The following is a 15935-nucleotide window of genomic DNA, read 5'->3' as shown; positions in this document are numbered from 1 at the left end:
GTAAAAAACACGGATCAACATCGGCAGGGCATTTGAATCATGGAGAAACCTTATCTACAAACCTAGAATGTACATTTCCTGAAGAAAATGTGAAGTGGTGCTTGCAGTGGCAAAATTCGGCACAGTTGATAGGGTTCTATACTTATCATGGTACGAGCATGGAGCATTAGTTCAACGTCAAGCTGATAAAAGTAGCCTATTATTGTAACGTTGCAGTGGGAGTTTTACCTGAGTTTCCAGCATGTTGTGGGATGCTTTGTGTGTTGCGTCTCAGTCTGGCCGATAACCACAGTGCTCGCTCATAAATTCGAGCACGCGTAAGAGCACGCGCTTGTAAACTTATTGGTTGCAATCTGAAACATCACCGCTAGAGGCCGCTGAAAACTACATACAGCTCCTTTAAGCCTATGCAGCTATCTTTTGCTACCATCTGTAATACTTCTGTATGCAAATGCATTTGCCATGCACCTTTTTAAATACAGTTTTGTCTCTCTGTGGGCACCTGGAAGTGTCAGACTAAATGACACTCAATTATAGTCAACAACAGAGGCGTCCAACCTCTGCACAACCACCCGAGGCTTATCTGAACAGCTGCACACAAATACAGTGAGGAAAATAAGTATTTGAACACCCTGCTATTTTGCAAGTTCTCCCACTTGGAAATCATGGAGGGGTCTGAAATGGTCATCGTAGGTGCATGTCCACTGTGAGAGACATAATCTAAAAAAAAAATCCAGAAATCACAATATATGATTTTTTAACTATTTATTTGTATGATACAGCTGCAAATAAGTATTTGAACACCTGTCCATCAGCTAGAATTCTGACCCTCAAAGACCTGTTAGTCTGCCTTTAAAATGTCCACCTCCACTCCATTTATTATCCTAAATTAGATGCACCTGTTTGAGGTCGTTAGCTGCATAAAGACACCTGTCCACCCCATACAATCAGTAAGAATCCAACTACTAACATGGCCAAGACCAAAGAGCTGTCCAAAGACACTAGAGACAAAATTGTACACCTCCACAAGGCTGGAAAGGGCTACGGGGAAATTGCCAAGCAGCTTGGTGAAAAAAGGTCCACTGTTGGAGCAATCATTAGAAAATGGAAGAAGCTAAACATGACTGTCAATCTCCCTCGGACTGGGGCTCCATGCAAGATCTCACCTCGTGGGGTCTCAATGATCCTAAGAAAGGTGAGAAATCAGCCCAGAACTACACGGGAGGAGCTGGTCAATGACCTGAAAAGAGCTGGGACCACCGTTTCCAAGGTTACTGTTGGTAATACACTAAGACGTCATGGTTTGAAATCATGCATGGCACGGAAGGTTCCCCTGCTTAAACCAGCACATGTCAAGGCCCGTCTTAAGTTTGCCAATGACCATTTGGATGATCCAGAGGAGTCATGGGAGAAAGTCATGTGGTCAGATGAGACCAAAATATAACTTTTTGGTCATAATTCCACTAAACGTGTTTGGAGGAAGAAGAATGATGAGTACCATCCCAAGAACACCATCCCTACTGTGAAGCATGGGGGTGGTAGCATCATGCTTTGGGGGTGTTTTTCTGCACATGGGACAGGGCGACTGCACTGTATTAAGGAGAGGATGACCGGGGCCATGTATTGCGAGATTTTGGGGAACAACCTCCTTCCCTCAGAGCATTGAAGATGGGTCGAGGCTGGGTCTTCCAACATGACAATGACCCGAAGCACACAGCCAGGATAACCAAGGAGTGGCTCTGTAAGAAGCATATCAAGGTTCTGGTGTGGCCTAGCCAGTCTCCAGACCTAAACCCAATAGAGTATCTTTGGAGGGAGCTCAAACTCCGTGTTTCTCAGCGACAGCCCAGAAACCTGACTGATCTAGAGAAGATCTGTGTGGAGGAGTGGGCCAAAATCCCTCCTGCAGTGTGTGCAAACCTGGTGAAAAACTACAGGAAACGTTTGACCTCTGTAATTGCAAACAAAGGCTACTGTACCAAATATTAACATTGATTTTCTCAGGTGTTCAAATACTTATTTGCAGCTGTATCATACAAATAAATAGTTAAAAAATCATACATTGTGATTTCTGGATTTTTTTATTTTATTATGTCTCTCACAGTGGACATGCACCTACGATGACAATTTCAGACCCCTCCATGATTTCTAAGTGGGAGAACTTGCAAAATAGCAGGGTGTTCAAATACTTATTTTCCTCACTGTACATCTTAAGGTTCTGTAGTCTCAGTATTTATTATTATACATTTTTTTGAAATTAGCATTGAAATAGGACTTTGAGAAGGGTAAGAAAAATGGTAATTTACAGTAGTAATGACTTTTCACAAAAAGCTAAGTAATTGGGGAAACTGTAATTGACCTCTGAGCTTTCCTGACCTTTCTGCTCAGTCTCTCTCATAAATATTGCATTGGTGTGTTACATCAAAATGGTCATATTTAGTTTTTTTCTTTGAGGTCCACTTATAAAGCTGCTGAAGGTTTTTGTGGCAACAACAGTCATAATTTAGTTCTTTAATAACCATTTTCCACCTGGTTTCTGACTCTTAGGATTAAATGGCAATGACACTTTGCATGTGAAGTGATCAACAGTGCCTTGGTCTGCTCACAGATGATCAGGGATCTTGTTCAGCCACTCATTTGTAGCGTCGGGATCCTTCAGACAGATATGCAGAGCGGCAGGTGCTGCACATATCCAGGAACAGCTCAAGGTTTGGTGGCCTTTCCTATACTTTTCTCTAATATTGTTTAGTTTTTCTGGGGTTTATTAGGAATAGTAGTATCTATCCTTATCTATATTCCTGCCTCACCATGACTGAGTTGAAAATGTTTCTTTTGTTCACAATTGTCAAAATATGGAAGTAAAGAACTTTTCTTTAAAAGGGACAATGCACATTAATCAACATTGATTGATGGCAAAATCCACAAGTCCATAAAACATATAAAAACACATTCCAACAAGCATAACCATAATCAAAGCATATAATACAAACACAGAATGACTTTAGATATAAGGAGACAAACACAAGGCACTACTCCAAATTATGAAAACATAATTGATTATCCAATAACCACTGTTTTATGGATGCAGAAAAAGAAGTAAAAGATGTCATATTTCTTACTTTTGTAGGTATAGTATTTATTTATTTATGTAATATATAGTATTCATATATTTAGTTTTAGTTTTACTATGATGATATAAATTAGACCTTTTATCCAAAATGGTCAAAGCCTGCTTATAGAGTCTTTCGATTGATGGTAATGTAGTTCCCCGTCTGCGTCCAACTGGTAAGGCAATAATTCATATGTGAAAAGATCATGGCATTAACATATAACTTTGAAGCATCAGTAGTTAAATTATTTCTAATGTATCTAAAATTGACCAGATTAAATTAAATTTTATTCCCAACATTTTACATTTTTAACTTGTTTTTTAAATGTACGCTGTGAATCTATTATTATGCCTTAAATACTTGTACTCATGGACTACTGATAATTTTATTCCTGATACTATGACATCCGAATCTGACTCTCTATTTGCAGACTTTGATAAAAACACACATACAGTTTTACTAACATTGAGATGTAAACATGATTTTTTTAACCAAGAGACATTGACCATTGCCGCTTATAATTGTTCTGGAGCTTGCTTTTTGCTTTTAGTATGCACATATATAACCGTATCATCAGCATACATCTGACAGTTAACAGTAGATGCAGGATTTAATTGCAAATTTGTCTTTTTGTGGATTGACAGCTTGAATAATAATAGGCTACATATAGAGAAACTGCATAGATCCTGATCTTTCATTTGGCGCTAATCAAATATTTTCAGTTTTCTCTTACACCAACATGCAAACTCACCAACATCACTTTGTTCATTCTTGAAGAAGTGTGAAAACCTTTGTTTGTTTCTTTTGTACAATGAACTGATTCACCGTTTAACTGCCTCAAAGTATAAACTGGAGAATTGTGTCTCCGTAAATATGCAATCATCTGCATAGCCAGAATCAATTCAGGATACTTCATTTAGAGAAAATTAGGAGGAAACAAGGCATGAGTCAAGTCAAGTCAAGTCACCTTCATTTATATAGCGCTTTTAACAATATAGATTGTTTCAAAGCAGCTTTACAGTGATAATAGGAAATTAAAAGTAAAGTGTTTTGGCTTTATAGCAGCTCTAGAATAAAGTTATTGTCCAGCTAAAGTTAGTTTTGATTGGTTCATTTCTTTTGCAAAGATCATTATTTATTAACTTAGGGGCCGTTAACACGACACCGTTCTAACAGAAAACCCTTAATGCGCTCCGGCCCGCTCATTTGCACAACAACAGTGTTTGGTGGCTCGAGAACGCAAACCTTGAAATAGGTCCCAAGGTGCAAGCCTTGAAATTTTTGGAAAAAACAACATGTTAGCAGTCCAAAAATATCAGGAGCTCAGTAACCCAGATACAACTTTCTAAAAGATGCATGAAAGAGCTTTGAAAAGAGCATAAAAGTTAGAAAAAATATATAATTTGCAATCGAATGCAATAAATGCTCTATCCATAGTGTTTGATTTGTCAGTCATATTGTGGTATTTTTTGGAATCTTTTACCAGTGGATGTTACCTGAAGGTAATTAAACATTTAATGTGACTGGTGAAGCAGATTAAATTCCTACAGTATGTACAAAATCTATTTTATCCATATACATCCAACACATAGGGCTTGAATTATGAACTATGTGCTGGAGAGACAATCTTGTTTATGGACACTGTTCTGCATGTGGCACTGTCGGATTGGAGTATGAGCCCGCCAACCTGTAACACACAGATTGGTCTACAACTGGCTAACAAGAACATTTATTTCCAGGCTGCAGGCTACCTGAAGGTCACTGTTAAGGCAAAATTGAATCAAAAGCACATTACAAATGATGCTCTGCTCAAGCCCAATCAGGATAATGTTCCCTTGGTGCGTTGTTATCTGCTGATTATGGGAGTGCACTTGTGTTTTTCTCACTTTCTCTGACTGGAAGTGTGCCAGTGGCCTATGAAAGTAGAGATAAACATATTGAGATATATATGCGCATGTTGAAAACAAACGTGTGTGTGTGTGTATACAAGGAATATTTCTTGAGCAGCAAATCAGCAAATCAGCACATTTGAATGATTTCTATAGAAAACAGTTATTAAAAATTATAATTACGTTATTTCAATGTTGTTGTTTTGACTGTTTTCTCAAACAAATTTAGCCTTGGTGAGCATAAGAGACTTTTTTCATAAAAATCAAGCGCAACGTTATTTCTGGGAGGTCACGTCAGTTGACTCTCAGCTGATCCACGTCTACCTATAGGAATATAATGCCTATCACAGCATCCATTCAGTTTAGGTAAACTGTGCAGTTTAGTTTAGTAGTTTTTTTTTTGCGATAAAAGAAAGAAAACTGTCAAAGCATTTATGTGACCTTAGACTGCATATTAAACAATGTAATATTGTACAGGTAAATGCACTCACAAATGTGCAAAACATCTGAAAGATCTTGCAGCCACATTGTAACCTTGATTACATGTAATCAAGTCGCACATCTATCTTATATAAACTGAATAAGCAGTGTCATTATTGGAGAACAGTATTTTAGCGTGGAAGTTAGAATAAGCATCACACAATCAGTTTATACCAAGATGTCTGTTAAGTGTGCAATAATTACATTTGATTATCTGTAAAACCCAGTGCAGTAACATTTAAGGTAAATCACTGCATCATCTTGGACCTTTAATTTGAACAATCACACCAGCTTCACAATCGCATTTAAACACAATGAACGTGTCTATTTGAGTCAACAGATCGATGAGATAATAGATGTCTGTGACCTAAGACAGGGCTTTGCATCCTTTAAAGAGTTCAGCAAAGGCTTTTGTTTATCTTTGTGAATGATTTAGAGACATACAGAATATCAATTCATAACGCTTAAGTGTTTGAGGGAACTAGACCTTATCAGAGCGGCTCATGGGGTGATCGTTTTCTCCCATTGATCCCTGCAAATGGTGGCTGTCGTGTTAAGAACTCTTCCAAATGCCCATGTAATCAAATGCTTAGAATTGGTCTCGTTCTGTGTGTGTGTCACGTGTTTAGGTGAGTCATCCATGTGCAAAGAAAAAAAAATGTACTGACTGCCTTATGCTTTGCATTTTGCATGACAAAATATGTTGGCCTTGATCTGTCTCATATGTCTCATATGGGTGAACAATAGCCGTGGAGTCAAGCTAATTTTTATCTCTGTCTTGTGGGTGGAATAAATTAGTGGTTTTCAAATGGTGAGTGATGTCCCAAAGATGCTCTCATAGGGTCACAAGCAGAAAAAATAAATAAATATTGCAACCAATAAAATGCAAGTAACACCCATTTGAACACCCAAGGTTACAATAGCAAATTAAATTGTCTTATGTGTCATCTTAACTTTTTGAAAGGAGGTTAGCCTAGATTTCTTCTCATATCATTTGTTGTTGATGCCAAAGGCTGTCCAATCAGACTGTTATTTTGTTCAAATTCTTTTGTGACTTGGTTAAGCTAGTAAAATTAGACAGATGCCAACATGGACTTACCACGTTACTGGTAAGTTACTTGACACACCACGAGCAAACCAACTATGCAAGGTACAAAACTATGACCCAGATTACATTAAAAAAGGTTCACTTGCAGTAAGAATAACCCCCCCACTATTTTTCTTTAAAAAAAAAAAAGAGTTATTTTTATACTCACACTTTTAAAAACATATTTTCTAACTCAAACTATTTAACTCCAGACTAAGAGAGTTGTTAGAAACTTTATGGTTGTGACGATAAAGTCATGTGACCATGGTGTAGTTCATTTATAGGCTTACTTTAGCTTTTTACCTCTGCTAATTGTATTTAGGCTTAGGAATTTATAAGATGTCTTCATTGGGAAGATCTTGATGAACAAAACATTATACCATCTGATTTATTCCAAATTCCTTATTGGTTTGCAGTTGAAATACTTTTTCTCTAGAACAAATGCTTGAATATTTGATTTCTCCATGGATGTGTTCCTGGTTTTGTGTTCATCACATTGATTGTTTTTTCATTAAATACTTATATTAAGAAAATAAATTAAGTCAGTTATATACCGTTATCAGCATAATGATGAAGTAGATTCATCTCTCATCATGTCTGAGAGAATGTGTGTGGTTAATGCAGCATCAGATGCCAAAAGCTTGGTCAGTTTTTACTTTCACTTTCTGTATTGTGTAATTGACTGGGGTTTGAGACTTCTTCACCGACATAACTCCCGCGCAAAGTTTGCGCATTGCTTGTGTCAAATCCACTGGCTCGCCTTCATTGTTTAAAACTAAAATATTTCCAATATTACATATGTTACATTGGGAAGTGACATTTATCATCTTTATCACCAACTCCATCTTTGCTCGCAAAATGATGGACAACCATTCACATTTCTTGCGTCATTTCCTGTTGTAATAAAAGTAAATAATTAAATATATAAACAAGTAAATTAATGATCAAATAAATTAGTAAATATGCCTACATATACACACGCTGACAATAGGACGATTTAACTATAAGGAGTATTGCCCAACAATTTGCTCTATGTTGGTTTTGTGAAGGTGCTCAATAATAACTCTACAGTACTTCTGAGATGCCACTGTAGCAAATTGCCAGTGTAAGAGGTTGCCAGAAACTTCCATTTTAATGACAAGAGTGAACAAATCTGTGAGATTAACCGTTGGAGCATTTACAAGGCTAGTACGTCTGCTGTCAAACAGTTCGAGTTAATCACTTCACAAGTTCTGAAGGATCTGACACGATTTGTCACAGGCTTAAGCTCGTTTAATAGTAAGTCTGTAAAGTTGTAATTCATGATTATCTATGCTGTGGTAATTGGACAGATGCTGAAACAAAAGAGCTGCTCTCAGATTACTGGAACTGTATATTACCATCTTAATATATTTCCAGCTAGAGCTGCACGATTCTGGATAAATTAAGAATCACAATTTTTAAAAAATAGTGATTCCCACGATTCTGGATAGACAACTAAACAAAATAAGGTATTTATTTGAGGTCCTGACAAAATGTTAATAGCTGCAGTCTATTAAAAAAATATTTATGATGAATGATTCAATGACTCAACCATAAATACGTCACTTGTTTCATTACTGGGGGAATCAGCGTATTTGATCAAATTTCTTGAATGAATGATTCAATTACAATTTTTTTTTTTTTTACAGTCACTTGTCGCCACCTACTGGCGTAATGGTGTAATCGATACAATCTATATTTGAAGTGTCAAGTTACTTTCAAAAGGTGGTTTTCTCTATTTTGATCACTACTGTAGACATCGTTTATATCCAAAATATTTAAACGGCGACTGCAAATTCAGTTCACATTCACGTTTCCTAATTTTGCATGCACAACATGTGACAATTCAAATGCTTAAAAATAGAACGCATATTCCAAAGATGCTGCTCTTAGATACTGATTAATCACACGTCTTAGGCTAAATCATCAATTGCAATTATTCAGGACATCACAGAGTTTTAAAATGGAAATCCATTGCAAGTGTGGGAGCTGATGTGGTATAATTACAACTGAAATTGTTTGGTTTCATGTCAGAAAAAGTGGCAGCTGGTTCATACATGATGCATAAAGATGCTGCTAGAGGCCCTGATTGAGTTTTGTAGGGTTTTTTTTCCTTCTTTTTTTGCCACTGCTGTCTTGGTTTTGATTGGCTGGATCTTGTGATCAGCTGTGTGATAATGATGGTTGCACCATGGCAGGGAGGCCTGATGGGGATCATAGCATCCCCCCCCCAGGGTGTGCTCATTTCCATGTAGATTCATAAAAGCTTGTTTCTCTTCTCCTCTGCTTGTCTGTCCTTTCCTCATGTTGTTCAGCCCTGGCCTTGTCAACGGGCTCTGACTGGCAGGCAAGCTGATGGACGCCCACGCACTTTCTGCAATCTAACTTAGCCCGCAGAACGAATCAGACACATTGAAGTCACAGTACATGGGTCCCTCCTTCTCACTCTCATCTTTCCTTTCCTCACTCACTCTCTCATTATTTTTTTCTATTTATCTCTTTCCCTTGAAGGAATGGTTAAATGAAATTACACTTTCTTTATGTCATTTTGGAGCTTGGCTGCCCCACTCCTCATGCACACATTAAAAAGAGCTGCCGCTGTTATTCCAAATTTCTTCTTTTGTGTTCCAAGTAAGAAAGTAATTTGAGTTTGAGAATGACAACAAGGTGAGTAAATTATGATACTTTTTTAGACAAACAATTCTTTTAACATTCAGATTTCTCCATCGTTTCTCGCTCTCTGTCTCTCTTCCCTATTCAGAGGCAAAGTGACAGGGTAGTGGCTGAATGTCACGCCATCCATCAGGCACTGACAGGACCGTGGCCAAGCCTCAGGTGAGGAACGCCACTGATCTGTAAACCGTCGATTGAGAGACGCACGTGGGCCCCGGTGGCGAAGAGGGGCCTCCCCGCATGACTCACTCTTATGCAGACAGAGAGAAGCGTATCATTACATTCACTGTGGCGAATGACTGATCTGACAGATTACGGAGGTGTTAGCCTGGTCATATGAATAAACCTAAAGTCTCACTTGTGGAATCGCTTGTTTAAAACTTCTGAATCCTAGATGTTAGTTTGACAGTTAGTCTGTGTTGGATTCTGCTCTTCTACCTATAATCCGTTGCTGTTTTCTGTCTCACTGGGTTTCATTTGCTAACCGAGGGTGCAGATATTTGTTGTCAAAGCTGGGATAAGTCAAACCACACACATACACACACACATATTAATCAGGGGTGTAACGGTACACAAAAATTATGGTTCGGTATTTATCTCGGTTTTGAAGTCACGGTTCAGTATGTTTTCGGTACAGCAGGGGGAAAATAAACCGTTTTTTTTATTAAACAGTGGTTTACTGATCAATATTTATTTACAGTGGTCTGTCAATATTGCTGCAGCTGGTAGCAACATACACTGCAATTTATGGTGCTGTTATAATGGCGGGAAGAGATTTGAAGTGCTTACACTTCTGGATGCAAAATATTGACAATAATGTTATAACTATTGTGCCCCCATTCTAATCCACTTTGCCGGCACTTACTCATTGAGATCTGTGAAGTTAAGCATAGACTCACTTGCTGTCAGAATAATCCTTTATGTGAAGTGGAAATGTTTGCATGAATTTGTAACATTTATAGGGAAGTATACACCTGTAATATGAAAGTTGTTTACTGAGGAAACGTCTTAAATGCATTAAAAACGCATCTGACAGTAGGGCAAGCCATGTAGGTGTTATGATTTAGTTTAAAGCGCTTAATGTAAAGCATGTCTCAAGTTTAAGACGACTTGGATTGTGAGAGCTTATCCGGCAGTAGTTTGTGTCCTTTTTTTTTTTTTTTTTTTTGGGTTGTCTGTTTTAATTTTTTTATGGATTCTGCATTTTCAGAAATCAAATGACATGAAACTTTAATCATTTAATTAATCTTTTTAAATGTAATAAAATACAATTTTAACAATTCCTTTCTTTTTTTTGGCAAACAAAGTGATGAACAACAGAGGATAACTTTAAATTAAATTAAAATGACGATGAAATATTGTGTGGTTATTAGAAGTACTTTCTCCTGTCTATTTCTAAGTTCTTCAAATTAAACTTTTATTTTGGCAGGTTGTAGTGAAGACATGTGAAGTGTCCTCTTATAGTGAGATGGCAGATGCTGATAACACAACGAGTATTTGTAGGATACAAAAATGTGCTGCGCAAAAATGTGCAGACAAGCAGATCAAATAGACTTCATATTTAAAAATTAGCCTTTTTGGAGTTTATTATTCACAGACACTAGTCCATTGTGATTTAATTAACTCTTTCCCCACCATTGACACAAGTTTCCGTCATTTATGAGACAACGCGTACCCTCCATTGACGTCAATCCATGTTTTCACTGTTATATGATAGGGGTGCTATTACGCATCTTCTGAAAGAGTACAGAATTTCCAGATCAAAACGAGAAAGAAGCAAAAACATACGATAAAAGCATTTCTCATTTGTAGTCTTTGACAAAAATGCGATTTTCTCTGCATTTTGTTCAAATTGTTGTTTTTTTAATGAAATTTACCACCATTTAAATGCTGATAAAAACAATGCATGAAGTTAGAATAAAACTTTTTATTCATTTTTTTTAAAGCAGATGCTCTGTACTTTCTTTTGATTTGTTCAGATATTCATTCAAGAAAATATTTTGGGGGCCGTGAAAGTTTTGTGAAAATTATCAGAAATGCTGGCATTGGCAGACAACTAAAAAAAAAAATAATTCTGGCTGGGAAAGAGTTAAGTATGCAGCCCTACTTTTAGTTTATTCATTCGTGGCAATCCACGTTATACTGTAAATTCCACTTTTATGACTGGATTGCACGATTCTTCTATCATGATTCTGTCTTTCATCAACTTTATAATAGGACATAGATCCCTATAAACACACACACACACACACACACACACACACACACGAATGGAATATTAGGAATGGACAAATCTGAGGTACAGGTTTTATTAGTGCTTACAGCTGAAGGCTTTGGAAACCTCAGATGTTGGAGAACTGATTGGCTACTGATGGCTACAAAAAAAACAGTCCTGTGCACTTTTCATTCCCCAGCAGACCAAGGCGCAATCTAGTGCTGCAGATGGTCGAAGTCTCTCCATTAATCTTTTATTAGTATGTAATTATTTTTTGCCACTGCATAATTAATAACGTCACTTTGATTTCTATAGTCACGGTGTGCGATTACAGAGAGCGTGTGAACGCAACATTCTTCACAGTGATGTCAGCGAGTTGTTGTATGACAGCCATCCGTGTCATTGAGACTGACATTTGACCAATGTTGGGCCAGTGATTGATTGGAATTCTCGGGGTGAGGTTCAAGTTACTGAAGCCAGCAATGGGTCAACGGCACGCTTGATACAAATCTTCTAATCCCACAGGGAGAATACTTGGTACTTTTAGCACTGGGCCAATGTTAGGCCTTGGTTTGCTTGGCTGGCTGGGCAGAGGCCAGGCTTCTGCTGACTGAGGGCTATTTCTGAAGGACACTGGGGAGGGTACAGCTGGTGTCCCTGCTGTTTAGCGTGTAAACCAGCCAGCCTGCTGAAACAAAGCCAATCGGCTGCTGCTGAGAAACCGTCTGTCCTCAATGGAATCAAACCCATCTCTTGTTCTTCTTTCACCTCTGTTGTGTGCTGTCATCCGCAGTTACTGTCTATACATGTTACAGTACAAAAGATGGAAAAGATTATGCTTTTTTGGTTCTGGAACAACATTCTTGTTAGCCATTCAGAGAATGTTATTGCTCTAAATTCTAATCGCGGATCACATTTTACTTCACGGTCAATCTGGTCTATGATTGATGAATGTTGTTTTCCTACTTGACTGAATTGTGTTGTACTACATACAAGAATGAGCCTTAAGCTTCAAACTAAATTAGGTAAAAGTATGGATTCTGGGTGAAAAAAATAATAAAAAAATTCCGATCTTAAGATTGATGTTATGCTTTGTGAATATGAGTTTACAGTCTGTGTTCAATGTGACGCAATAAGAAAGACCACAAAATAATACCAATCATATATTTCTATCGGGTTCAATTGGTATACCAATTCATGAACAAACAACCCTTATGAAACTGATCTTATTAGTGAATCAAAAACAAACAGCACAACCAGTCGAGTGTAGTCGATTCCCAAAATGAATGAACAAATTACTTTTATGAAACTCTTATCAATTGCCAGCTTTAGATGGAATAAATATAAAGATTAAGTTACTTATCATAACAGACACACTGTCGGTCACTCACTGAACCAAATCCTGGTCACTTTATATGGAAAGGAGCTCACTTCTTTTCTCACAAATCCTCCAATTTGCTGAAATGCATCTAAGGGATCAGAACCTAAAAAATACTGCTGACATTATTGCAGTGTATACTGGTGCAGTCACAGCCACCTGCAGCACACTGCATACCAATTCAAAATAAACCATGATGACTGTAATTGATATTCCAGTCAGATTAAGTGCACATTAAATTACATATGAACTGCATCAATAATGCATGATCTTCTGTTTCTATTACTTTTAAAGATGCATAGTGTCTGGACACAAAATCAACGTGTTTTCTTAAATGAAAGAAGAAAACTATTTCCCTATTATGCTTTTTCAAATGTTACCTTACATGCAATGTGTAATGTAGCTGTCTGTGAATGTAAACAAATCTCAAAAATGCTAATCAGTTGTGGCCCACTATTCCACCTAAAATTGTGTCCATTAATGCAGATTGTCTGTTGTTCTTTCTACTTTGAGTAATGATAAAGGATGGAGCAAGACTTGTTTTACTAACTTTAATATTACATCAGTCATTCATGTTAGTGCTCGGCTAACATATGCGCTGTTATTTATATAGTTAATGATACAGTTCCCACATGTGCACCGCAATAATTCACATTGGTTTGTTGATGGACATACAGTACACTTGTTAACGCTGATGGTGAGGAATTACAGCTGCAACATCTCATAATGTACGATAAAACTGAGTAGCGTATCACTGAGAAACGTCCTGCTCAAGCCGTCCTTGCGATGGAGGTTCGGGTTGAATAACTAGTTCTTCCAGTGTTTCATCATCGGACTCGCGCTCGGATTGATATGGTAAAATTGACGCCGTCATTACAGTCTTTACAGTGTGTACAATCGCTGAGCTTTAGGAAGCCTCCGGAGCTGAAGTTCAGTTCTACCAGAAAGACTCGGGAGAATAAATACTGTGACAATTATACATTTATTAACAGCCCAGCAAGCAATAAAGTTCTTTGGCGTAGGCCCCGTCCGTAGCTCGCAATCTGAGGGTTCTGGACTCTGCATATCCTGCCTGAAGACAAAGGCAGGGGCGCAGCCGACCCCCTGTGAGGTATGGGAAGGGACCATCCTGGTGGTGGTGGGGAGGATGGAGGGAAGGATCCGTCCGGAGGTGGTGGGAAGGATGGAGGTGAATGGAAGCGTCAGCATCTGTGAACTCAAACGTGTGTAAGTACCAATCTTTTATACCACGAGTATTAGAATGTGATTGGATAGATGAGAAGGTAAAGTGACGTAACAACTGAGTCTTGCCGGCAGAACTTATGCTAAAGCTTTCATTTATGATAATGGGCATTTCTTTATCATTACAGACTGGGCCATCTGACCAATCCGAGCAGAGTAGGCTCGTGGAAAGGAGGGATTCAGAGACACTGAATCATCAGACGAGTCGTTTGAGGATCATTGAAAAATGTGGTGATGTGCAATGTAAATTAATATAGAAAATAAAAGTGTTTTTTGACCTTTTATGCATGTAAACCTGCTGTAGGAGACATCCAAAATAAAATTAGGAACCTTTAAAATAGGGGCACTTTAAAAAAAAAAAAAGCTTTGCTTTCCTTTTCTGCTTGCTTTGCGGGATTAGGGTTGTGTGAGTTTGAGAGTCAGGTTATCTCAAGCTAAGAGTTGGTATGCAGATTTGGCAATGACTTTGTACTTTGCTGGTCACTCTTTGATGAGACCATTTGCAGAACAGCAAACAGAGGCATCTCTCAAGAGACTGCGGCAGGTACAGTCACAGCAGAATGCAGATGGACAAAAACATTCAACATTTAGTTATTCATATGGGGTTGTAAGGTTACCATTAAGGCCATGAAGTACCCATATAATTAATCTTCCATCCTGACCACTCCCTGTCATTGAAGAGGGTTAAATTCAAGGTTTCCATGGTGATTTACCAGGATACATAGATAATCAACATGTCACGTCAGTTTACAGCCTTTCGTTTCTAGCTTCGATTTCTAGGAGCAAAGAAATAAAGGACAGAATTGCATTTGTACGAAATGTCAGAAAAAAAAAATACTTGTTCAAATTAGGGGTGTGTACAAATATTCGAAATCTGTAATTATTATTCGAAAAATAAAAAACTATATTCGAATTTTACTACGTTGCTTTGCTGGCCGTCAATGCAGTGAATCCATGATAAATTGGGAGCACTAACTCAGTTATAATTAAATGCACTGGGTGGTGCTGTGGAGCGTGTTAACAAGTTGATTGTATTTGATCACAAAATGTCATTGTCTGCCTCGTGAAGTTTGGAATTACTTAGATGAAAATGATCTTACTAAATGATATTACAAAATGGAATTACTTTTAATCAAATAAATGAATGAAACTGAGTCACCACCACAATGAGAAATCACATGAAATCCAAACACCAGTCGACAGCTGTCCATCACTGCATTCACGATTGCAGGTAAGCACAGCTGTACCCCGACTGATCCGAGACAACTTAACTTATCAGATAGCAAAATGATTTTGAGATATATGCCTCCTTTAAGTTTCGTTGAGGGAGACAGGTTTAAGAACAGAAAAAGCAAAGTGCTGCTAGAAACTTTGCGTAGCACACCGTTATCTTTGTCTCTGCAACGTCTGTCAGCTCAGTGCGTTTTCTCACCCGAGCATGTGGATATTGTTTTTCTCAACATGAACATGAAACAATATAAACACGATAACCATATGCTGACTCGAGTGTATATGTATGTTCTGTACGATTATTGGCTTTATTAACTTTTTTTTTGCACTGCATGAGCTCAAATGCTTTTGTTCTTTATAATTTTTGTTTACACATCATTTTTAATGTTTTCTACTAAAAGAAAACCTTAAGATATATCGTAAGCTTGTTGTGTACTGTATATTGCCTAATCGTAAGCTTGTTCAGAAATGGTGATAAAAAGTCTTTCTCGTTAAACGTAATTTAAATAAACGAATATTCGAATATTCAATTTTTATGAGCCCACATATTATTCGAGTACAATATTTTCTAAAAATGCCCATCCCTAGTTCAAATTGCTCTATTTTTTAT

This window comes from Abramis brama (assembly GCF_963993115.1).
Source record: "Abramis brama genome assembly, chromosome: 4".
NCBI lineage: Eukaryota > Metazoa > Chordata > Actinopteri > Cypriniformes > Leuciscidae > Abramis > Abramis brama.
This window is presented reverse-complemented; position numbering follows the sequence as displayed.